General features: G+C 43.6%; 1 long non-coding RNA gene across 1 annotated transcript; it reads right to left on the reverse strand.

Annotated features, from left to right (window-relative positions):
- Window positions 1-1,403: 1,403 nt before the first annotated feature.
- LOC141988270 (uncharacterized) lies at window positions 1,404-16,802 on the reverse strand. The gene is made up of 3 exons (XR_012639720.1): window positions 16,763-16,802; window positions 15,614-15,692; window positions 1,404-1,862 (listed from the first exon to the last, which is right to left on the reverse strand). It is a non-coding gene; the product is annotated as an uncharacterized LOC141988270 (long non-coding RNA).
- Window positions 16,803-25,243: the final 8,441 nt, after the last annotated feature.

Genomic DNA, 25,243 nt, shown 5'->3' on the forward strand with positions numbered 1-25,243 from the left:
TGCTCTGCACCCACCAAATTTTCCCCTTGGGTGCTCCAGCCCCAGAGCACCCACGGAGTCAGTGCCTAAGGCGCCACTTTTGGCCAGTTAAATTTAGAGGCCCTTTTAGAGCTAGTTGTCCCTCGTGGAACAACCGGTTCTAAAAGGGCTTCTAAATTGAACAACCGGTTCTAGCGAACTGGTGTGAACTGTCTCCAGCTCACCACTGGCGATAGCCCTCTGGAAGCTTGCAATGCCAGACAGCTACCGGTCAGTCAGGAATCAATTTGGAGTGGGCAAATCTACTGTGGGGGGTGCTGTGATCCAAATAGCCAACGCAATCACTGAGCTGCTGCTATCAAGGGTAGTGACTCTGGGAAATGTGCAGGTCATAGTGGATGGCTTCTCTGCAATGGGTTTCCCTAACTGTGGTGGGGAGATAGACGGAACGCATATCCCTATCTTGGGATCGGACCACCTTGGCAGCCAGTACGTAAACCGCAAAGGGTACTTTTCATTGGTGCTGCAAGCACTGGTGGATCACAAGGGATGTTTCACCAACATCAATGTGGGATGGCTGGGAAAAAAGGTACATGACGTTCGCACCTTCAGGAACTCTGGTCTGTTTGAACAGCTGCAGGAAGGGACTGGACTTACTTCCCAGACCAGAAAATAACTGTTGGGGATGTTGAAATGCCTATAGTTATCCTTGGGGACCCAGCCTACCCCTTAATGCCCTGGCTCATGAAGCCATACACAGGCAGCCTGGACAGTAGTCAGGAGCTGTTCAACTGTAGGCTGAGCAAGTGCAGAATGGTCGTAGAACGTGCATTTGGACGTTTAAAAGCATGCTGGCGCAGTTTACTGACTTGGTTAGACCTCAGCGAAACCAATATTCCCGCTGTTATTGCTGCTTGCTGTGCGCTTCACAATATCTGTGAGAGTAAGGGGGAGACGTTTATGGTGGGGTGGGAAGTTGAGGCAAATCGCCTGGCCGCTGAATACGTGCAGCCAGACACCAGGGCGGTTAGAAGAGCACAGCAGGGTGCGCTGCGCATCAGAGAAGCTTTGAAAACCAGTTTCATGACTGGCCAGGCTATGGTGTGAAAGTTTTGTTTGTTTCTCCTTGATGAAAACCTGCCACCTTGGTTCACTCTACTTCCCTGTAAGCCAACTGCCCTCCCCCCCCTTTGATCAGCGCTTGCCAGAGGCAATAGTCATTGTTTCAAAATCATGGATTCTTTATTAATTCATCACACAAATAGGGGGATAACTGCCAAGGTAGCCTGGGAGGGGTGTGGGAGGAGGGAAGCACCGGGTGGGGTGGTGGATGAGGGGAGGAGGGAAGGACAAGGCCACACTGCGCTTCAAAACTTATTGAATGCCAGCCTTCTGTTGCTTGGACAGTCCTCCGGGGTGGTGTGTTTGGGTGCCTGGAGCCTCCCCCCTCCCCACCGCATTCTTGGGCGTCTGGGTGAGGAGGCTATGGAACTTGGGGAGGAGGGCAGGTGGTTACACAGGGGCAGCAGCAGCAGTCTGTGCTCCTGCTGCCTTTCCTGCAGCTCCACCAGATGCTGGAGCATATCAGTTTGATCCCCCAGTAGCCTTAGCATTGCATCCTGCCTCCTCTCATCACGCTGCTGCCACTTCTCCTCTTGCTCCCGCAACCTCTCATCTTGGTCGTCCTTCCTGTCCTCACGTTCATTTTCTGCTTTTCTGGACTCTGCCATTGTTTGCCTCCGCTCATTCTGCTGAGCTCTTTCAGTGCGGGAGGACTGCATGAGCTCAGGGAACATTTCACCGCAAATGCGTGTTTTTTTTTTTCCTTATTTGCACTAGCCTTTGGGCTGGAGATGATAGGGGGAGCATTGAAACATTTGCAGCTGTGGGAGGAAAAAAAGGGAGAGTAGTATTTAGAGAGACACATTTTAGAGAACAATGGGTAGACTCTTTCCCGGTGAACCAAGCTGTTAACGTTACGTAACGTGCTTTCAGTACAAGGTCGCATTTTGCCTCTTATATTGAGGGCCTGCCGGTTTGATGTGAGAGATCACACACGCAGGGCAGGGCAACAGAATTCGGCTTGCAGGCAGCCATGGTAAGCCACAGTCTTTCGGCTTCTTCAACCTTCATAACATGTGGGAATCATTTCAAACACCAGAACCCTCCTTTCCCATACAAAGCAGCCACTGGATTGGCCGTTTAAAAAAGGGGCTGCAGTTTTGGGGTCAATGTGCAGCACAAACCCCAACTACCCCCCCCAATTCTCTGGGATGATCGCTTCACCCTTCCTCCCACCGTGTGACTACTATCAGGGAAGATCCCTGCCAGCCAAATGCGAACAGCTCAGCATGAACGGGACCCCCCCCACCACCACGTGGCTAAAAGCGGGGATGATTTTTTTTCAGCCACAGGCAAACAACCCAGCAGGAACGGCCACCTCTGAATGTCCCCTTAATGTCCCTGGAGGATTTCCGCTCCATCCCCAGACATGTTAACAGACTTTTCCAGTAGCTGTACTGGCCACGAATGCATCCCAAGTCTTCAGGGCAAATAAATCATTAAACGTGGTTGCTTTTAAACCATGTATTATATTTACAAAGGTACACACACCAGAGGTACCTTCTCTGGCTTCATGGTCCGGGAGCCTGGGTTGGGAGGATATTGGCTCCAAGGTGATAAACAGTTCCTGACTGTCAGGGAGAATGGTTTCTCCGCTTGCCTGTTGTGCGCTATCCTCGTCCTCCTCCTCCTCGTCCCCCAAATCCTCATCCCTGTTGCGTGAGACTCCCCCCTTGCAGGTGTCCACGGACAGGGGTGAGGTAGTGGTCGGGGTACACCCTAGAATTTCATGCAGCTCATCATAGAAGCAACATGTCTGGGGCTCTGACCCGGAGCGGCCGTTTGCTTGTTTGGTTTTTTGGTAGGCTTGCCTGAGCTCCTTAATTTTCATGCAGCACTGCTGCAGGTCCCTGTTATAGCCTCTGTCCATCATGCCCTTGGAGATTTTTTTCAAATATATTGGCATTTCATTTTTTGGAACGGAGTTCTGACAGCACAGATTCATCTCCCCATACAGCGATCGGATCCAGTACTTCCCGTTCTGTCCCTGCTGGAGCTCTTTTGTGATTCTGGGACTGCGTGGTCACCTCTGCTGATGAGCTCGCCAAGCTGGCCAAACAGGAAATGAAATTCAAAAGTTCCCGATGTTTTTCCTGTGTACCTGGCTAGTGCATCTGAGTTGAAAGTGCTGTCCAGAGCAGTCACAATGGAGCACTCTGGGATAGCTCCCGGAGGCCAATACTGTCGAATTCCATCCACGCTACCCCAAATTTGACCCGGCAATGTCGATTTCAGCGCTAATCCCCTCGTCGGGGAGGAGTACAGAAATCGATTTTAAGAGCCCTTTAAGTCGACAAAAATGGCTTCATCGTGTGGATGGGTGCAGGGTTAAATTGATCTAACACTGCTAAATTTGACCTAAACTCATAGTGTAGACCAGGGCTAAGTCTCACTGATTCCTTCCCTCCCCCTCCCCCCGCCCCAGTGGGACACAGACTCCGAGGAGCCGAAATTCTATTTAGAATCATAGACTTTAAGGTCAGAAGGGACCATTATGATCTTCTAGTCTGACCTCCTGCACAACGCAGGCCACAGAATCTCACTCACCCACTCCTGTAACAAACCCCTGACCTATGTCTGAGCTATTGAAGTCCTCAAATCGTGGTTTAAAGACTTCGAGGTGCAGAGAATCCTCCAGCAAGTGACTCGTGCCCCATGCTGCAGAGGAAGACGGAAAAACCCCCAGGGCCTCTGCCAGTCTGCCCTGGAGGAAAATTCCTTCCCGACCTCAAATATGGCGATAAGCTAAACCCTGACTACGTGGGCAAGACTCAGCAGCCAGACACCAAGGAAAGAATTCTCTGTAGTAACTCAGATCCCACCCCATCTAACCATCCCATCACAGGCCATTGGGCATATTTATTGCTAATAGTCAAAGATCAATTAATTGCCACAATTAGGCTATCCCATCATATCATCCCGTCCATAAACTTATCAAGCTTAGTCTTGAAGCCAGATATGTCTTTTGCCCCCACTTCTCCCCTTGGAAGGCTGTTCCAGAACTTCACTCCTCTGGTTAGAAACCTTCGTCTAATTTCAAGTCTAAACTTCCCGATGGCCAGTTTATATCCATTTGTTCTTGTGTCCACATTGGTACTGAGCTTAAATAATTCCTCTCCCTCCCTGGTATTTATCCCTCTGATATATTTATAGAGAGCAATCATTTCCAAAAGTGACTTAGGCACTCAAATCACTTTAAGCGATTTTTGAAAATTTTACCCAATAACTTTATTATGGTTAGTCTTTAGATTTGTTTAAAGCACACTGCAGTTCTATTTACAATTCTTCACGTTATAAATATTTTTTAAAACTTCTTTATGGGCTGTAAATTACTCTACCTAAATCTTGCGGGAGTTCTTCTTTGACCCACTTCAGTCTTCTTTATGCACTGTCTTTTATACTATGCCTTCCGTCTCCATTTCTCCCTTTCATTTTAATGGCCAATACAAAAATTGTGCAGTACAACAGCACATTGGAAATGGAACATTTCTGCTGTCTTACTCTTTGTAACAGAATCCACTGGGGTCATGAATGCTCCACTATTTACCATCAATATACAAGTATTTCCATTTAACTGGAAATAAGAGTGCCTAATTGAACTCCATTTCTTTTCAGAGAGCAAAAATAGTACTTCCATTTACTTAGGTTGCCTAAAACTTGATCTTTTGATAATGGGGTTCCCTGTACACTACTACATTCCATTAGTGCTATTAGCCTTCAGCAGGGTCCTTATGCTAGAGGATTAGTGTATGGAGCTGGACTTGTTCCAATCAGTTAGAGTGTAGCTGAAACTCATACAGAACACAACAGGAATATTTTGTAAATAAACAAGCTAACCTGCCAAAAATAGGCTCCTAATTAATTTTAGTGAGCTGTTAGTGCCACACAAGTATTGACCTTATTTGATACAAATAACCTGATTTGGGTTAAAGAACAGCCGGCACTGTGGCCTCCTTAGGTTCCACTTTTGGTATGTCTTCACCAGACTTCTAGGCTTTGTCTCTGGACTAAAATGGAAGATAGTTAAAATGTCTGAAAATAAATAAATAAAAAACATGTTACAACTTGTCTTGCCTACACTATGGTTTTATGTTGCCATGTTAGTCTAGGCTTCACTTAACCAGCTATCTTAAAAACAGACATTTTAAGCCTGGTCTAGACATATCTATGAACAGCTGATAACCACTGAGCAGAGAAAACACTGCTAAGGTTATGGCTTGGAAATCTTGTCGATTTTACAGGCTCTAGCTTCAGTGCTTCTTATAAAGTAGCCATCAACTATGTTAAAAGAAAACTTTCAAGTGCTGCTTTTCTGTTCCAAGGATGTGGATGCTGCTTATGTAGAGTTAATTAGAAGAGTGGAATAAGCAGCATGAAAAAGTCTTATTGTGACTCTTACAGAGAGGGAAAGAGCAATAAGGAGAGCAAGGTATTTAATAGTCAAAGAGGGAATGGATGGGGCCGAGATGTCTTTTTTTTTTTTCTTCTCCTCCCTCTCCCCTGTTCCTCAGTTGCAAATCTCTGAATTCTGTAACTTGTCAAATGCTGTATTGTCCATAAAACACCTAATGTGAATTTGACACACATTCAGGCCTTCTTTTTGATGCTATTCACAGAAAATCCCCCAAATGAGATAATTTGGAACAAGCTCAGATACTGTGTAGATACATTACAAAACCTGTAAAACTTGCTGTTTGTTTTTTTTTTTCAAAAGCACTGATGACCGGTTGAATGCTGCAACTGACAAATCCAATTGCCAATAAAGAATTCAACTTCTTTTTGAGTCTTGTTAAAACAAATTTACCAATGCCTAATATAAAAAGAGTTTGCTGGCTGCATCTGGATGGTAAAGACGGCTAAAAGGAGACATTCAAAATGAGAGGTGCAGCATGGAACAAAGGAAGAAAAACCACTGAAAATTTGTTTTTTTAAGCTGAATAAATGTAGACGGGGCACAGGCCTGTCTGCTTTACAAATAAATAAAACTAGTAAAAATGGATTAGTCATGTGAGTAAGCGCTATTTTTGTGAGTTTTACAGGACCAGGTCCTAACTTTTCAGGCTCTAGTTATTATTTGTTCTCTCTGAAAAGGGAACTGGGTGCTCTGAACTGACTGAAAAATTATCTTAATTTCACTAGCTTTGGTTAGAATTCCTGTATCCCTGCCAGTACTTCAGTGCTGTAAATAGGGACATTTACGGTAATATTTAAATGCTTTTAGATAACGGAGGGAGGGAAATATGCATAGTTTTAAATACCACTGACATACAATAAACTGGGAGAACTCTTTGTAGGGGTAGAATGGAGGCAGAAGGAAGTAAATGTTTTGTTTAAAAAACAGGCAGTTGCTATTTGTGTATCTCTTATCTATTGTTTTCTAATTTGTTAGAGCAGTGTCCCCTCAGTAAACTGCAACAGAGAATCCTTATGCTTCCTGTAAAGACAGTTCATTAGAACATTGACTCTCTTCTCTCTTTCCCATATATTGGGAGAATGCCACTATCAAACATTCTCTCTATACCAGTGGTTTTCAACTTGTGGTCTGTGGACCCCTGGAGGTCCACAGACTGTACCTAAGATTTCCACAGGGGTCCACACCTCCATTTGAAATTTTTTAGAGGTCCACAAATGAAAAAAGGTTGAAAACCACTGCTCTATACTGTTTAAAATCATTTATTTTCCTTTCTATAGTGGTGTGTACAACATACTGGCCCAGATCTTTGTTAATGGCCATGGAGTTCCCAGTGCTGCTCTGGCAGAGATTTGCATTGGAGTCTTGCCTCTCCTGATTTTGATTATAAGTTAAAGCAGGCTGCACCAAGTTAGACTAGCTGCCATTGTCTCCCAGGAGAGACATACAGCAAACGGGGGTGAGTGGAACATGGCAAAGCCCCAGCCATACTCTCCATACCAGAAAATAGGAGTGGAGTGGTGTCATAGCAGACACAACCTTATCCTTACTGGAGAATCCTCCCTGTACATTCTCTGCATAATAGTTTAAGTATGTTTTTAGGAATATATTATGATGATTATTTAATAAGTGAACTTCTCCAAGATTTAATCTCAGAGTAATTAGATTACAGGCAGGTTGTTTTTTTTTTGTTTTGTTTTTTTCTTCTCACACAGAAATGTGGTGAAGCTTGGATAACTTGTTAGCAAATGGAACAGATTACACAGAATGTTAATAGCTTGATTTACTTTTACATTTCACCTTGACTTCAGTGGGCCTCTATGCAGGCATAGGGGACCATCTGCATAGATCACCTTGCAGGATCAGGGCCTGTGTTCTGACAGTGGTGATGGTCTTTAAATGAGTGAGTTCCAATATCCAGGCCCAGCTCCCATGAAGGTAGGTCTTCAGATGTAACTCGTAAGGGTGAAACTAACTAGGTACTTACACAACCCCTTCACCATAATATCAGAGTGAGAGCACCTCTCGGTCATTAATGTGTTTATCTTCACAATGCTCCCATGAGATAGAGAAACTCTATTTTACAGCTGAGGATTTGAGATACAGAGAAATGAAGTGACTTGCTCAAGGTCACACCAGAAGTCTGTAAGTTTCAGTAATTGATCCTAGGTCTCTAAAGTGTTAGTTCAGTAACCTTAACCACAAGAACATCATCTTTCTATGGAACCAACTTGGTGCTAGAAATCTTGGACACTGGTCCACCATATATCCAAAACAAAGCATGAATGTGGCAGTCATACAATTTACAGATTTGCTGCAGTGTATTAAGAGGCCGAGAGCTTTCTGAAATATACTTGTGTATTTCTGTGGTGTATGCTTCCCAACTGAAGTACTAATTTTAGATAAAGGCAGTACTTCGCTAAGGTGGGTGTTTGGTGGGGAAAATCAAGTGTCATACCAAAAAAATAACATCTAATATTAAACTAGATGCTTCTTACTTTGCATTATACCATTAAAGCTATTTAAGAGTTGTGTAGTTGATGCAAAGGGTTAACAAATTATGCTTTGCAGGGATTTAGCTTTACCATGTGTACCATAGCAAAGTAAATTCATTTACGAACACTAGGATGGCTTAAAATATTACCAAATTATTTTATGCAACTATATACTTTTGTTTTGACCTAGCATGTGTTTAAATCCAGAGTTAGCCCTTACTCCTTTGGAAATAAGTTGGTCCTCTTAAAATGCATCTTGTGACCTGGACACCATCATGATAGGTGCTGTACAAACATAAAAATGATAGCCCCTGTCCCAAAGAGCTTGCGGTCTTAAAAGCAAGACACAAGAGGATAAGATGCAAAGGTGGTTTGGAGGGTGGCTTGTAGAGTAGAGAAAACAATAGGATGTGTGGAATTCTTAGTCAGGAGCCACAATTTGCCACCTATGTAGCTGTTATCAAGGAATCAATCCTGAAGCACTTACACGAGAGGAAAGTGATCAGGAACAGTCAGCATGGATTCACCAAGGGAAGGTCATGCCTGACTAATCTAATCGCCTTCTATGATGAGATTACTGATTCTGTGGATGAAGGGAAAGCAGTGGATATATTGTTTCTTGACTTTAGCAAAGCTTTTGACACGGTCTCCCACAGTATTCTTGTCAGCAAGTTAAAGAAGTATGGGCTGGATGAATGTACTATAAGGTGGGTAGAAAGTTGGCTAGATTGTCTGGCTCAACGGGTAGTGATCAATGGCTCCATGTCTAGTTGGCAGCCGGTGTCAAGTGGAGTGCCCCAGGGGTCGGTCCTGGGGCCGGTTTTGTTCAATATCTTCATAAATGATCTGGAGGATGGTGTGGATTGCACTCTCAGCAAATTTGCGGATGATACTAAACTGGGAGGAGTGGTAGATACACTGGAGGGCAGAGATAGGATACAGAGGGACCTAGACAAATTGGAGGATTGGGCCAAAAGAAACCTGATGAGGTTCAATAAGGATAAGTGCAGGGTCCTGCACTTAGGATGGAAGAACCCAATGCACAGCTACAGACTAGGCACCGAATGGCTAGGCAGCAGTTCTGCGGAAAAGGACCTAGGGGTGACAGTGGACGAGAAGCTGGATATGAGTCAGCAGTGTGCCCTTGTTGCCAAGAAGGCCAATGGCATTTTGGGATGTATAAGTAGGGGCATAGCGAGCAGATCGAGGGACGTGATCGTTCCCCTCTATTCGACATTGGTGAGGCCTCATCTGGAGTACTGTGTCCAGTTTTGGGCCCCACACTACAAGAAGGATGTGGATAAATTGGAGAGAGTCCAGCGAAGGGCAACAAAAATGATTAGGGGTCTGGAACACATGACTCATGAGGAGAGGCTGAGGGAACTGGGATTGTTTAGTCTGCAGAAGAGAAGAATGAGGGGGGATTTGATAGCTGCTTTCAACTACCTGAGAGGTGGTTCCAGAGAGGATGGTTCTAGACTATTCTCAGTGGTAGAAGAGGACAGGACAAGGAGTAATGGTCTCAAGTTGCAGTGGGGGAGGTTTAGGTTGGATATTAGGAAAAACTTTTTCACTAGGAGGGTGGTGAAACACTGGAATGCGTTACCTAGGGAGGTGGTAGAATCTCCTTCCTTGGAAGTTTTTAAGGTCAGGCTTGACAAAGCTCTGGCTGGGATGATTTAGTTGGGGATTGGTCCTGCTTTGAGCAGGGGGTTGGACTAGATGACCTCCTGAGGTCCCTTCCAACCCTGATATTCTATGATTCTATGATCAGGGGTCAGTTTTCTATATGCATTACAAAAGAGGAGTTTTGAGGAAGAATTCAAGGAAGGGTAAGATGGTGGCTTTACAGATTGGGTCAGGGCTGGATGGATTGTGAGCATTTCCTGATTTTAAGGTGCAGATGGCATAGAAAGCATGAAAGTGCTTGCTGAAGGAACAGGTGATCGTGGCTGGCATCTTTGGCAGAGCAAAAGTAGGAGTTGTAAGGTGGGATAATTCTACAGAACTGTCCAGCTGCACAACATTACAAATACAATAACTGAGGCCATTCAAGTGGACTTGTGTCCATTTTGTGCCAGTAAATGTTTTTGTTAAACTGCTATGAATCAGGAGAAGGGCTGGTAACTTCTCTTTTTGCTACTTGTTATTCTGCTAGACATACTGCCTGGTTTCAAATGTCAGCCCATTCCCCATGATGGGCACTGAGGAGAGCACTGGGCATCGGGCGATGGAGATCATGATGAAAATTTCTAAGACTGCAACACTGTGCCTAAGCCAATATCAGATGACTTTTTTTCCTATGGAATTGTATAAGACTTTCCCATAAAAGGCTAGCAGCCTCCCTACTACAGGTGAGAAGGAGCAGGAATACAGTACCCCAGCAAGGCAATAAAAGTGGAAATATTAAGCCAGTATATGTTGTAAGTAGACAAACCAGCATGAACTGCACATTCCCATCTGGAGAAAAACAACCTTCATAGCCACTGGGGTGAGAGGGTGGGCTAGAACCAGAATCCTCTGTTTGAACACCTCTGAAATTGGGGCAAATTTGGACCTCATGCTGAACTCTGTGGTTTGCCCCTTCAATGTGTCTGTAATGCACCAAACCAAACCCCCAGAAATGCCTCCAAACTTTGGTTCTAAATCAGAACTTCAGTGCTGCGATCCAGCTCTGTGCTTTACAGATGGATGAACTGAGGCACAGAAAGGTCATGAATAAATCTCGGCTAGAAATGAGGAGTGAGGTTCTGGAATAGCCATACAATAGGAGGAACAGGGCCAAATAACCTAACTAGTTTTAAGATGGAGCTTGCTAAGTATATGAACAGGATTATATGAGTGGGTTGTCCGCCATAGCAGGAAACTGGGCTTGTTGACCCAAGAGGTACTATGCTGCAAATCCATGACAGAGCCTCTGAGGACTTGGAAAAAATAATGCCCCGCGCTGCAGGAATTACTGGGTGAAATTCTATGGGCTGTGTTATACAGGAGGTTAGACTAGTTTACTGTTGAAATATACAAACAGACCTAGGTGTCTCCACCTGTAACCATTTGCATATGGACTTCCCAAGTGTAAGGTGCCATTCCTAAAAATCACCAGATTGCTGGGCATAAATTTAATCACTGGGTAGACTGAATAAGAGATTTCTCCCTATGTTATAGAACTATACTGTTAAGTGAGGTACATTATAAGTTGTTTTACCCTTGCCTCTGAATTGTGTGCCATAGGCCACTCTGACCCCTTTTGAATCCTTGTTTTGTTCCAGTATATCAGTTCTTACTCCATTTATTTGCATTTAAAACATTCAAACTACAGGGAAAAAATATTTCTCAAGTAGACCTATTTCCTTTAAGCAGCAAAATTTTCTGTTAGCTTTTTGAAAGTTTCTAGAATGTTAGTTTTCCAACCCTTTCAAATTATTATCCCTGGTGTCCTTTCATTTGGAAACTGGTTTAGTTTGTTTTCTCAGCATGGTGACTGGACAAACAAAATGAATTAAAGGGGAAGCTCAGACCAAAGAGTAATCACATTGACATACAAAATTATCTCCTTTAATTTATCCCTGCTACCATTCCAGCATCTAGAGTGACTGAGACTGATATTGTTCAGGAGGTGTAGAATTCCATCTTGACAGCCCCCTGTAGCCAAATTGGGGTTCACTTATCTTTTTCACTTTTATTATAAAGCTGGATCATACAGAAGGCCCTTTCTGCCTTGTAATCCTATCATGAAGAGCAAGATTAGTTTGAAACCTTCTGAATGTCAATGCTGAAGTACATCTGTCAGCCACACCAGGATACATCAAAGAAAGGTCACAATGTGATATAATATTTGAAACTGAGAGTCCCATCAGCTCTGCTACCACAGCAGAGGCCCCATCAATTATTTTTTATTTTCAAGGAACTGCATAGGCATCCAAGTTACATTCCCAGCGGTCCCCTCTTCTGTTTCCTCTCAAAGTGCTGAATTATAATACAGCAGTAGTTGATACATTGATGAGGGGAAATGAGGTGGTGAACAAATAGAGCATGCACAGATGTGAAGCATCTTTCAAGTCTGCTTATGTAGCTCGTCCTTGCAACACCCAGCACAACGTACTTTGACACTTGATATTCTCGTTACATTTAATAATGACCCTGTTAAGACGTGGAAAGCTTCTTGGTCTTTCATCATTCCAGTCATGCAAGCATTTTAATGTCGGATGGATGGGTAAACCTTCCTTCACTCCAAAATTTCCCCTATAAAACATCATAATAGCTTTAATGACCCTATGAAAATCTTTTGTGATTTCATATCAGTTCATATATAATGGTGTTCCTCCATTTTTCTTTTAGAGGGGACACTAGTGAGGCTTCCCTATGCCAATAAATGTCTTGAAAGAATAAAGGTTATACAGTAACTTTATAGAACCCTTCACTCTTAAGGGAAAAAACTTTAAAGGCTCAGTTTCACCAGTACCAACTTGCATCTAGCTCTGAAAGATTCACAGAACTGTTTTAATTTAGTTTTATTGTTAAAATCAATTTTTTTTTAAAATGACTTTGGAGTGAACAATATGAGATTATAAGGAATTATGTGATAATGAGTAGCACATGTGACAACTAAAACACAGCCAAAAGCTTTTATTTTTGAACATGCTTTATTATTAGCACTTCTGCAATATTGCCCCCTCAGAATTGGGGCTCCGTTATACTCCACACAGGGGAAGATCTGGTCTCTGCTAGCTATGGGCCTACCTAGGGAAATGAACCCGTCTACCGGGGGTGAAAGTAATATTAATCTCTTACCGGTATGGGGGCCTGGCTGTGGGCCACCAGAAGGGGCGGGGCCTCAGGCGGAAGGGGTGGGGCTAGGAGTCAGGCTTCCCCAGCCAGCCCATCTGCGCTGCCTGGCCCGTGTGGCCTGGGGCTCCAGCGGCAATTTAAAAGGGCCCGTGGCTCCGGCTGCTGCTGCAGTAGCAGCGGTGGCTGGGAGCCTGGGGCCTTTTAAATCTCCAGCCCCGTGGCAGCTGCCCCTTTTGCCCCACCCCAGTGGGCGGCCCAGGGGGGAGACACACAAAAGGAGCAGTAACATTAACGTACAGGCCGATACCAGCTGACTTTCACCCTGTCCTCTACAAATAAACTTGTTCCCTTGTCTCCATTCTTTTCCCTGTGCCATGTCCTGTCACACAGGGTGATGCAGTATCATCTCACTATATGGTATGTATATGTATGTATATATACATACACTATATGTATGTATAGGTTTCCCTTCCTTTCATGATGGAATTTAACCAACTAGATATGGGATACATTTTCACTAATCTTTTTTCACTCAGCTTAGCTGGGTGGTGTGTATATTAAACTCTTCTCCAGTATAAGAAGTTTACACCAAGGGGGGAAATGCTGGCTGTATTGAACTCCCGAGGCCAGGTGTTCCTTTAAGATTGTTAAAATGAAGTAGATGTTTACCGGTAGCAAGTTGCCCAAAGTTCCTGTTATAATCTAATTTGCAATTGCATATAAGTAGGGCAGACTTTAATTATACAGGCTGAAATTTTCCATGCTTGGTTTCGGCCCCATATATAACGTATATACATTTTTAATGTTTGACCAAAACTGATGAAGCCATTTTTGAGAAGAGGGCTATTGGCAGCTTTGCCAGTGGTAAAAATTTTCTGACTCTTTGATATATATTTTAGCAGCTTTAATAGAGTTATGTTTTTTCAAGCAGGAACACAAAATTTGGCAGAGACCTGCCTTTTCCTGTGTCCGTGGAAATGCATTCAGACTTGGGTGAACTATAATCCTGTTTAAAAATTTAAAAAAAAAAAATCTCCATTTACACATTCACAGAAGAACTTGTTTAGAGCTTTGTCGCTTAATTTTCAGGCTCCTAACTGCACTGCCTATGCTCCCAGCCCTCTGCTGAGTCTCCTGTACAGTTCTGAAGCAGCCACAGACAAGCAAACATCCAGAGCAGATACAAACAAAATTGCTTCTTGGGCACTATATCCAGTCAAAACTGGGTATATGTGCAGTCAAAGAGGAAAGTGCCTTGTGAGAGGGTGGCGGGGGAATAGCATGTGTTCATATAATTAAACGCTGCCTCATAATGTATTCACAGAAAGGGACAGCGTTAAGGTTGGATTAACAGCCCTAATTGTATCACTTCCTGATTTGGAAGCGCTTGACTTTACTGCCTATCTCACAAGGCTATTGTCAGACTTGTTGTCATATCCTGCCTTGTCTTACTCCCAGGGCAAACGCATAGAAGCCACTACATGTGAGTGCAGATCTTGGCCCTCTGATTTTTTTTAAAGCATTTGGGGAACCTTAGCCAGTATATGCTGTATGTATTCTGTTCTGAGATATTGTATCGGTGCAAACAGTGTAGTCAAAATGAATGTCAGTCATTTCCCTCACAAGTTAAACATCTGATTTTTATTGTTGAATAATCACTTTTAAGGTAAAAGCTGGCCGTAAAATCCCTCTGCAAATACCAGTACCTCCTAAAAATAGCATTAACAGAAAATACAGAACAGATGAAAAGAATTAAATTGTCATTGTGAAGTATTAGCACACTGTTGATCTAAGCCTTTTATGCTATGATGATGCTACAGTAAATATCATGGGTGATAGTATCACTGCCAATAAATTAGCAAGCTTTTTTTTTCAGTTAGCCCAATTGGAGTTGTTTTTTTCCTTCAAGTGGAATATTGTGGTGTGGTTAAGGTTATACTAGTGCAGCCTCATAAGTATGAACGTACTTTGTTTAATGTCTGTCGCATGTAAAATTTGCAATTAGAGAGCTTTGGCAGAGGATGGAAAAAACTGTTATTGACAGCTGTCACAGTGGTTTTATAGCTCACTAGATTAAGAACACCTGTTAGTTGGCAACCTGTTCAATTGGCTATATTAGCAACAGATGTTGATGGACAAAATGGTTCTATTGCTAGGCACTGCTGGGACATTGGCTTGTTTGCTTGCTTGCTTAGCAGCGGTGTGTGAAAACACAGAGGCATCCAGTTACCAAAGAAACAGGCATGTAGCTTATTGGAATTTAGAATGGCATCACTGAAACATACAAATGCACTTCGACACTCCAGCATGCAAGAGAGGTATGTCTCGTTGGAGCGGATTTAGCAACCATTGACAAATTAAAGTGCTCTGACTTCTGAGGCTGAAACTCACATGATGAATCTGTGAATCATTGTTATAGGACTCTGGGTCTGAAAAGTGCTTGTCAAGGGTTACTTTTCACGATTTTAAAAATCTTAACACCTCATTCTTTGTTATGGTGAAATGTGACTTCAAACAAATTTTAAAATAGGAGGAAATATCCTAATGGCTAGGTTTATTCCCGTTCTCCCCCCCCCCCCCCAATTGCATTAGTGTGTGTTTTGGCTCTAAAAACATTCTGGTTCATTGGGCGATGTGGAGACTTTTTTTTTTAATTGTAAGAACTTCAGGCCAAGAATTTCAAATCTGGATGCCTAAAATTAGACCTCTAAAAAGAAGTAGTATGATATTTTGCATTGGTGCCGAGTGCTTTCCACTTCCATAGTGAAGACAAGGGAGTTGCCTGGGTGTAACTGATGACAGAATTTAGCTAACATACCGGTGAGGATGTATGAGCTTGACTTTCAGAGCTAAAGATGAGTTTGTTGTTCCAACTGCCAGGCTTACAGTCTCTTGAACTGAAAACAGAAACAATTTCAGTGTTGAATCATTAACACAACAAACGTGTCCTATGATTCCGTTTTTATAGTCACTTAAACAAAAATACTGTCATTGGGTTGCATTAAAAAACAGAGCAGAGAGATCATTTGAACTGAAGTGGCAGTTCTGTTTGAAGCCACTTAATGAGTCCATAGGAATGGTATAGAATAGGTTGCCAAGTGTGCACTTTGCAAACTAATTAATTTCAGTGAGGAAAAATCAACAAAAATCAAACATCTTCTGCGGAATTACACACAATTAGCATATGACAAGAAAAAAAGAAATAACTTTACAAATAATGTTAATATAAAAACAACCATTAAGGGAATAAATATAGTCATTGAGAATTTTCTTGTGGTTTAGACTCTAGGCTGAGACTCAAGAAATCTGGTTCAGTTCTTGGCTCCAACACAGGCTTCTTATCGGACTTTAGGACACACTCTGTGCCTCAGTTTCTCCATCTTTAAAATGGGGATGGTACTTTTAGCTTTTTGATTGTAAGGTCTTTAGGGCAGGGCAGACTCTTACTATGCTTATATACCATGCCTAGCACAATGGGAAACTGATCAACATAAGTGCAATATATTATTTGATGCAATAACTCTCAAACTTGATCTGATTTGGAAATCATTATCATGAAATAAACAAAATAACTCCCTAAGAAGAGGTTAAATGGTAAGTCAGGCTGAATCATTTGTAAATGAAAGCTAGCCACTAATAGAGCACCATCAATATCAAAAAGACCAAACTATGTGCTTATCCCTATAAGTTATTTAAGAAAAATCAATGTCTTTTTCATTTTCTTTCCCCCTTTATACAGTGCTTTTGGATAACTGCAGTGAGTGAAATCCTGTCTCCACTGAAGTCAGTGGCAAAACTGTTGACTTCATTGGGGCAGGATTTCACCCAGTATTTTCTAACTTTCCATATAGTTGATGTTGAGGGTAATTCTTTTTGGTATAGACTACCTTCCCCCCATTTCTCCCTCCGCCCCCCCCCCCCAAACAAAAAAAGTTTGTTCCCAGAGCCAAAATGATAGAACACTGACCTTTTGCTATCTGCTCTTCCCCCCACATGCCTGTGAGACGTGCTAGAAACTCGTTACAATAGTCCCCGTGCATTTAAACTGGTCTGCAGCCAAAATGTGGAGACAAAAATAATCAGTGTATTTTAAGTACAGTGCATATAACTTCTTGACCAAAAAAACACACTTAATGAATACATTCATTGCAACTAAAACATTGGTCACCAGCTATTTGCTTCCTACAATGTTGAATTTTTGCAAAAGTAGTTTCACCTAAAGAAATTAGTCCCAAGGTAAAAAGCTTGGTCAAATTCTTTCTCTGCAGCTATTCCGGCAGTGAGATCTGATCACAGTGGTGCTAGAAGTAAGTTCTACCTTGCCACAGCAGCTTGGAGGCATTGGAGAGAGTGCTGTTTTGATGTATTTAGTATCTTGGGAGAGGGGTGAGGTGAGTGATCACTATGAAACAAGGGGGAAAAAGTTGAATGGTGATGAAGTAATTGTCAGATGTGCGTATTTCTGTTCTACGAAGGTTCTTGTATTGCACCAGTCAGCCTGGTTTCTGAGCTGTCTGGCTAGTTAGAATTTCATACCTCGGATTAGAAAAATAGTGTCAGAACCTGCAGTATCTGTTTGTTAATCTCTGAACAAAACAGCAAGGTCCTTTAATCAAAAATCCAGTGTCTTTTGGAATGCATGCATTTCACAGAATATCTGAGGCTTAAAGTGACAAACCTGAATACAACCACACCCAGAACTCAAAGACCAAGATTTTTCAGAAGTAGGTGCCTAAAATTATGTTCCTAAATTTAGGTCTGCAAATAAGCAGCCTGTTTCTTTAAAAAAAGATGCTGAGCTTCTAGCAATGTGCACTGAAGTCATGGTGCACAGTGCTATTAAAGATCAGGCCACTTGCTTTGGGAGTGTTACATGTTGTGTACCCCACTGCCTCCAATCTGCAGAGGATATCAGTTGTGACAGTCCTCACCTAAAGAGAATTGGCTCTACAGTTCCAGCTGTAGCAACTCATGCTTTCTGGCTCGAGAGGTCCTTGGTTTGTTGGCTGAACTGGTGGCTGTCACACCTACAGAAGGATTTATGAGCCTAATTTTAGTTCCCTGACTTTGAAAAACTTTTCCCTAGTAAATATTATTGTAGTTATTTATGAATTTCTCCAAGTAGGGGGAAAGAGACAATACCAAAAAATCCATGAAGTGCTTTTATCAAATATGTTACATCCTAGCTCTGCTAAAAATTGGACAGAGATAGGTGTCATCTGGGCCCCAGACTCTGCCAAGTATCTCAAGATCAAGCTTGAACATGAGCATGTAGAGAGGTAGCCAGTCTAGGCTTTCAGCTCTCCTTCTCATCTTCTGGTCCAGCAGAAATCATTCTTATCACTGTGAATACAAACTATTACTGAACATTAAATACAGGTCCTTGCATGAAATCATATAGTAGCTAATGTAAGTGGTATTACACAAATGATTGTGATATTAATAGTATTTAAGATAAAAGTACCTTTCATCCCAGAGGCCCTGACCCTGGAAAGATGCACATGCTGAACTTTGAGCATGGGAGTAGTCCTATTCAGTGAGGGTATAGGAAACACATATAGCAGGAAAGACAGCAACAGCTATAGTTAAGGTTGCATAGTGGTTTCCATTTAGGGTGACCATATGTCCCGTTTTGGCCAGGACAGTCCCTTTTTTAAGTCATGTCCCAGCTGTCCTGATCTATTTGGCAAAAGTGGGTGTTTGTCCAATTTGCTGTTGCCAACTTGATCAGTTGGCAAATGGGACAAACACCCACTTTTGTCCAAAAAAGCGGGGTGCGGAGGAACATGCAGGGGGTGAGTGGCAATGCCAGCCCCACGCGGGGGGGTGGTAGGGCTTGGGCAGGGGAAAGGCAGGGCTCAGGCCAGCGGCTTGGGCCAGCACTGCGCGAAGAGGGGGGCTTGGGCCAGTGGCTCGGGCCAGCCCTGTGAGGGGAGGGGGGCTCCGGTCAGTCCCACACGGTGTCCCGTTTTTTCTTTGGGAAATATGGTCACCCTATTTCCATTCCACAAATCTCTGGTACAGACACAAAACTATGGGGAGGGGAAATCAAGGCAGGGAGTGCTTTCAGAACCATGCCTGTCTGTCAAGGGCTGTAACAGGGCAGGCGTGCCTTATGACAGTAAGCACTGATTTTTATACAATGGTTAAGTTTTTACTTAATGTTTGACCAAAAGCTGTTCAGCCATCTTTGAGCTAAGAGCAGAAAGGGGAACTATTTCCCTATGTTAACAACCAACCAACAGACCAAATCCTTTTTAGCATAAACCTATGGGCCAAGTGCAGTATATTTTACTAAAGGGGTGGAGAAAACTGCAAAGCTTGTCAAATGTGGAACTAAGGAAGCCCCTGCAACTAAATTGACCACACATGCACAGTGAAAAGTTTACCAAAGGTACACCTGGGTTGAAGCAAGGGATCCTGCAGAATTTGTGGCATGGCTTTACAAGGTGTACACATGAGTGGCTTGGTTATGGGACTCATGTATGGCTCAACAGTGAGTCTGGCTAGAATTCAGGGTCTGGTTTCTACCCTATTCCTTGTGCAGTGCTGCATCATGCTGCCCCCTAGGCTGGACAGCAAAGATACTATCCAGACCATAGGTTGCAAGAGGGGGGCTTTTCCAGACTTTTATAGAACAGGGTATTCCAGTGGGGTCTAGAGAGAGCTGCAGATTATGGAATTTACATATGTTATTGTCTCGTCTCTTTGCAAAGCCACTAGAACTTTGAAGTTCTGGGGACTGGTTCTTCTCTTGGCTATTACAAATGCAGTCTGTTGTATACTATGCAACTTCCATATCAGTGCTATCCCAGGGGCTGTGTTTATTTGGCACGCACAGAATAGGACATGGGTGTACACAATGTTACATGCATATTAAAATTTTAAGAAATATTTAAATTAAAGTGAATTATTGGAGAAAGTGTAGGATTGCTAAATTCAAGAGACGAAAAATCATGAATTGGACCCCAAATATCATGAGACTATTTGTGGGGCATTTTGCACTATCTTCTGAGTTTTTTGAGCTGTCTCTATCCATCCCCTGTGTGTGTGGGTGACAATTTGTGTTGCCAGTGTTCCCAAATTTATTAGGTAAATTTTTAAGGTAATTTTGGCCCCTGTTGTAGGAGCTCTCACCTCTATATCTGCCCATCCCTTGCCCAGCAATTAATTCTGTCCACCCGCTTCAGTTCAGCAACCCTCAGACCCTACCCCCACTCAGTTCAGCCTCCCCTCTGCTCGTCCTGTGGTTCTTCACCCTCTCTCCTAGGCCTAGGGGCTGCAACAGGGTCCCTCCTCCCTCTTCCAGGCTGTGGGTGCAGCTCCAGGGGCTCTTGACCCTCTTCTGTCCTTTCCCAGGCTGGATATTGCAAGGTGGAGGAGCCAAGGTGCTCTCCTGTCCCCTTTGCTCACTCAAGAGGAGGGGGCAGAGCTCCCTCTACCTGCTGGGCTTCTTCCTCCCCTCCTGTGATAAAGGTGAGGGGATGGGACTCTGCCTGCAGCAGCTCTGAGTAGTTATTCTGGCCCAGGATGGGGGCAGGCAGCCAATTAGAGGGCTGAAATTCACTAGAGGGCTGGAGCTTCTCTGGTCATCTCAGACTGGCTCCAGCCCAAGCCAAAATCATGTCACTCAGAAAACATCATGAGATCTGGCAACACTGAGTGATGTGATCACACAATTGAAGACTGCATCATGAAGTGTAAACACGGGAACATGGTGAAGGTTGCGCCTACAGCCTTAATGTTGCCATTTCCTGACCTGAGTGATTGACCGTGCAATTTTAATGTCCCATTAATGTCATTTCATACAGAGTAGATGTATCACTTTCAATCCCCCCTACAATGCTTCTAGGAAGAAAAATAAAACTGGCTTTTTTTTTTTTTTAGTATGACTCCTAGTGTAAAGCATTTTGGGGAGGATTCATGATCACTTCACCTGCTGGTGAAATACAGCCACTTACAAGAAGTATTATTTCATTTATGACACTACAGGGAGGTTTCTTAGAAAATTTAGCTGATTCTTCTCACTGTGTAATGAGTAGATACATTTTTATTTTTAATGTATGTACATCCCCTCTCTTTCCCAGTGAGGACAGGAGCCAGGGTTCACAAATGCATTCAAAGTTTTTGCATTTTTGTGTTCCCTTTTATAAAAAAGGATAAGTAAATCATCCATCCCTAGAGTGGACAGTGGCAGTCGTTTAACAACACATTGCCAAGTTGTGACAAGGCGGGCTAGTTTATCCATATGAAACTAAAGCAAAGTTGCCAACTCTTGTGTTTTTAGCATGAGTTTTGTGATATTGGGTGTTAGGGTTTGGTTTTTTTAAAGTTCCCCCTTTTGCAGTTGTGTATATGTGATGATGTCAGCCTCCCTTAAAGAGGTCTGGGTCATGATTTTTGAGCATTTGGGGTTCGTAATACTACAGACAAGCTGAATGCAGTTATCCACACTAGAATTCAAACAGAACATTGGGGTCAACTCCCTTATATTCATGAGAAGTGTAATAGATTCTAATGGAGGACCTGTATGTGTGTGTATGTCTGTGTGTTTTGAAGATACAGTACCAGTCTCCTGAAACCATTTCTTTTACCCATAAGCAGTTGGTTTTGTTTTTCCAACAATTCTGTAGCCTTTGTGGGAGAGAAACGGATATAGTATGATATGTGCTCAAAAACTGATCCCAAGCAGGATAAAATTCAGCAAAATCCCAGCCCATCGTTCACACTCTCTCTTTGAACAGACAAAGCCTTTCTGCTCTGGAGTGTAGCCATGTAGTAATCCTGGTAAAAAGCGTGCTTGAGTATGCTCAGATGTTTCTGCCAATTGAAAAATTTTGTTCCTCATGCTAAGCACCTCAGAGTGCATCAGGGCTGCTTTTAAATCAGCCAGAAATGTCACTGCGGAGTTGATGTCTTGGAGTGTTGAGACTGGCTGCCTTTGCTAGGCTTTCAGGGAGGAAAAGAGAACCTTTCTTTTTGAATATCTCTTACAGATGCTTATCGTAAAGCAATAATAACTTCAGTGCAGGACAGTTGAGATCTGGGGTTAGGGTTGTCAGGTGTCTGGTTTTTGACCGGAATGCCTGATCGAAAAGGGATTCTGACGGTTCCGGTAAGCACTGCTGACTGGGCCATTAGGTGTCCAGTCAGGGCTCAGGCTGGCTGCCATGGCTCTGAGTGGCTCCTGGAAGCAGTAGCATGTCCCCCCTCCGGCTCCTACGTGTAGGGGTAGCCATAGGGCTCCATGCGCTGCCTCTGTCCCAAGCACCAATTCCGCAGCTCCCATTGGCCAGGAATTGCGACCGATGGGAGCTGCAGGGGTGGTGCCTGCGGACGGGGCAGCGCGCAGAGCTGCCTGGCTGTGCTTCCACCTAGGGAGCTGTGGGTCGGGGGAGACATGCCACTGTTTCCAGGAGCTGCTTGACGTAAGCGCTGCCTGAAGCCTGCACCCCTGACCCCTCCCGTGCCCCAGCCCTGATGCCCTCCTACCCTTTGAACCCTTCGATCCCAGCCCAGAGCACCCTCCTGCACCCAAACTTCTCATTCCCAGTCCCACCCCAGAGCCCGCACCCCGAGCCGGAGACCTCACCCCATGCCCCAACCCCCTGCCCCAGCCTTGATCTCCCTCCTGCTCTCCAAACCCCTTGGTTCCAGCCCAGAGCACTCTCCTGCACCCCAAACCCTTCATCCGTGGCCCCACTCCAGAGCCTGCACCCCCAGCTGCAGCCCTCATGCCCCCCTCCCACACTCCGAACTCCTGAGTCAGCCTGGTGAAAATGAGCAAGTAAGGGTGGGGAGAGCGAGCTAGGGGCTGGGGGGGGAGGATAGAGTGAGCGGGGCATCAGAGAAGGGGCGGGGGCTTAGAGGAGGGGCAGGGCAAGGGTGTTGAGTTTTGTGCCAGTAGAAAGTTGGCAACCCTCGTTGGGGTCAACAGACAGATGCATCAGCTCTTCCCTGCTGGTCAATGTTTTGTAAAATACCCATAACTCTGATGAAAACTTGAAATGGTTAGTGTGTTACAACTTGTGATGTTTCAATAAAAAGTTTGTTTATATTTTGGCAAAGCAGCTTGACTCTTTGAGAGCAAAAAAAAAAAAAAAAAACGAAAGAAGAATATAATTGATACTAGTTCCTCCTTTACAGCAAATTGCTCCCCTCACCCAAAATCACATGAACAATGCCATGTGCTTTGGAAACAGGGTCAATTTCCTACAACTTGATTTGTCCTCCAAACTAGTGGTTAAAATTTTCAAGAGCACCTAAGTTCTATTGAATCCTATGTATCTTAGGTGCTCTTGAAAGTTGTACCCTAGGTCATAAATTCCTTGCTGTATTAAACAAGTAATTATCAGTACTCCTTCAACAAATCGGATTAACAGATGCCAAACATTCAAAGTGGGACAGTGCAGTAAAAACTCTACATTAATTCTCATTCTGCAATTTATTAGGGTGCAGGAGACTGTGGTATGTTTGTTACAGAATCAGAACAATTGTAAGTTTCATAGGCCTTAATGCTACCATCACATGCACTGAGTGGATCTGCTGAAAATGGCAAAGCTTGAGGACTAAGTTGTTTATGCTGGGGGAAGTATCTCTTTGGGTAATAACAGTAATGGGTGGTCATCACTTTTGAAAATAGGTCACTTAGGCCTATATTTTTGAAAACTTTCACCTATAGAATTAAAGTGAGTTTCCCCTACATAGTAGTGCACTATATATGAAACCTATATATGTAACTGTGGCTCACAATAACAACGTGTTTTTGGAAATAAAAAGCATAATTAGTGGGAGTGAGTGAGTGGAGGAGAGCCAGGAATTCCTTACTTTGACGCTGGCTAGTTATATGGCCTTTTAACTTACTATTTACAAGCCAATTAGCTATGATGTGCCTGTGTTACTCACCATGCACAAGGTGGGGACTCAGCCAGGACACCACGCTATTGTAAATGAACTTTGTAGTAGGAAGAGAACCTGAGACATAATTCTTTGTATCAGAGGCCTGGCATAAGGCAGGATCTGCTCACAGAATTTGGCAAGAACAGGGCTGATATTGCAGAAATACACATTCCTAAGAAGTGCTAGTCACAGAGTGCTCACACAAATACATCCCGAAATAAATAGTACCAGAACATCTCAATATTAAGGATGGTACAAAAACATTCCCCAAGGAGAACAGGAACACACTGACCCCTCCTAAAAGATAAGGTCAGGGTGACAGTACGTAATAGAGAAGTTTTGATCTAACCAACATGTGCAAGATGATGAATGATAACTAGCGACGTCGGGGAGCAGTAGCTAACTATGTCAGAGAGGCAGTACTAACTTGTTTGTATCAGAGTATAAAGATGTATCTCAGAGGGAGTGCCTTTGTCCAACCAAGGGGGGGAATGGAAAGTCCCGCCATTGTCCCACTGCATCAATTGTCACGGGAATACCTGCCTAGGTATCCTCATAGAGTCTGCCAGGCACTATTACTGTGCTTTGTCAACAATAAACCTGGCCTGGCGCCTTTGTATCTTAATGGATCTTGTGGTCATTGGGTGGTTCACTCGAGTTCTGCTGTGCTGTCTGTCTGCGCAGAGCTGGGGCAGCAGACAGTAGAACACACACGCAGCCAAACATCTAATTACAGACCCAAACTTTGTTTCCAGCAACCGGGCTTGAGTGGCACTATTTCTATTTCTGGCACTTCAGGTACACTTCTGGGGGTGCAGACTCCTTGTCTGGCCCCCTCATTGGGATGAGGAACCCTGTGGTCCAGCTGCCCTAGGCCTCAAGGTCAGTGCTGAAACCTCACACCACTCCCAGTCTCTCCAGTAGCTTATGCACGTTCCCCAGAGCTCCACTCTCATGGGCGTTTCAGTTTACAGTTTAACTCTCCAGAGAGCATGTGACAGAAAGCAAGGAACACACAAACTTTGCAAAGGAACTTCTAAAACATTCACTTGATTCATAGATATCATAGAAGAGATACAGATCCAGGCAAAATAACAAAAACCTGAATGCAGCCCCTCTCTCCAGTGTTTTCAGTCCTGGGAGCCTTTGAGTTTTGAACTGTAGTGTTTGAGGAGGTCTGGTCCATCCTACCCCCATTCATCCTGTTCTGGCAATGGTCTCTCTGCCATCTTGTTAGAGAACCTGTCTCTTTTAAAAGATGGGTTTGACACCTCTTCCTGTTTCTTGTTTCATTCTTCTGGCCCTTGAGTGGGGATGCTGGCAGAGGATTATTAAAAGTTAATTGCTCAGCCTGTCATCCCCTTTTCCCCCAATACTATCTGGCTAAGGTTAATCAGTTGTTGATGACTCTTGTTATGACCCTATTTCAGGTTCACAGACGTGTCTGCTAACTATAAAATGGAAACTTTTAATCTACACTGAAGGTTATAGTCCTAAAAAGAGTTCATAAAATCAAATGGAATCCATAAGTTTACAGAGACAGGTTTCC

This window comes from Natator depressus, chromosome 5 (genome assembly GCF_965152275.1).
Source record: "Natator depressus isolate rNatDep1 chromosome 5, rNatDep2.hap1, whole genome shotgun sequence".
Taxonomy (NCBI): domain Eukaryota; kingdom Metazoa; phylum Chordata; order Testudines; family Cheloniidae; genus Natator; species Natator depressus.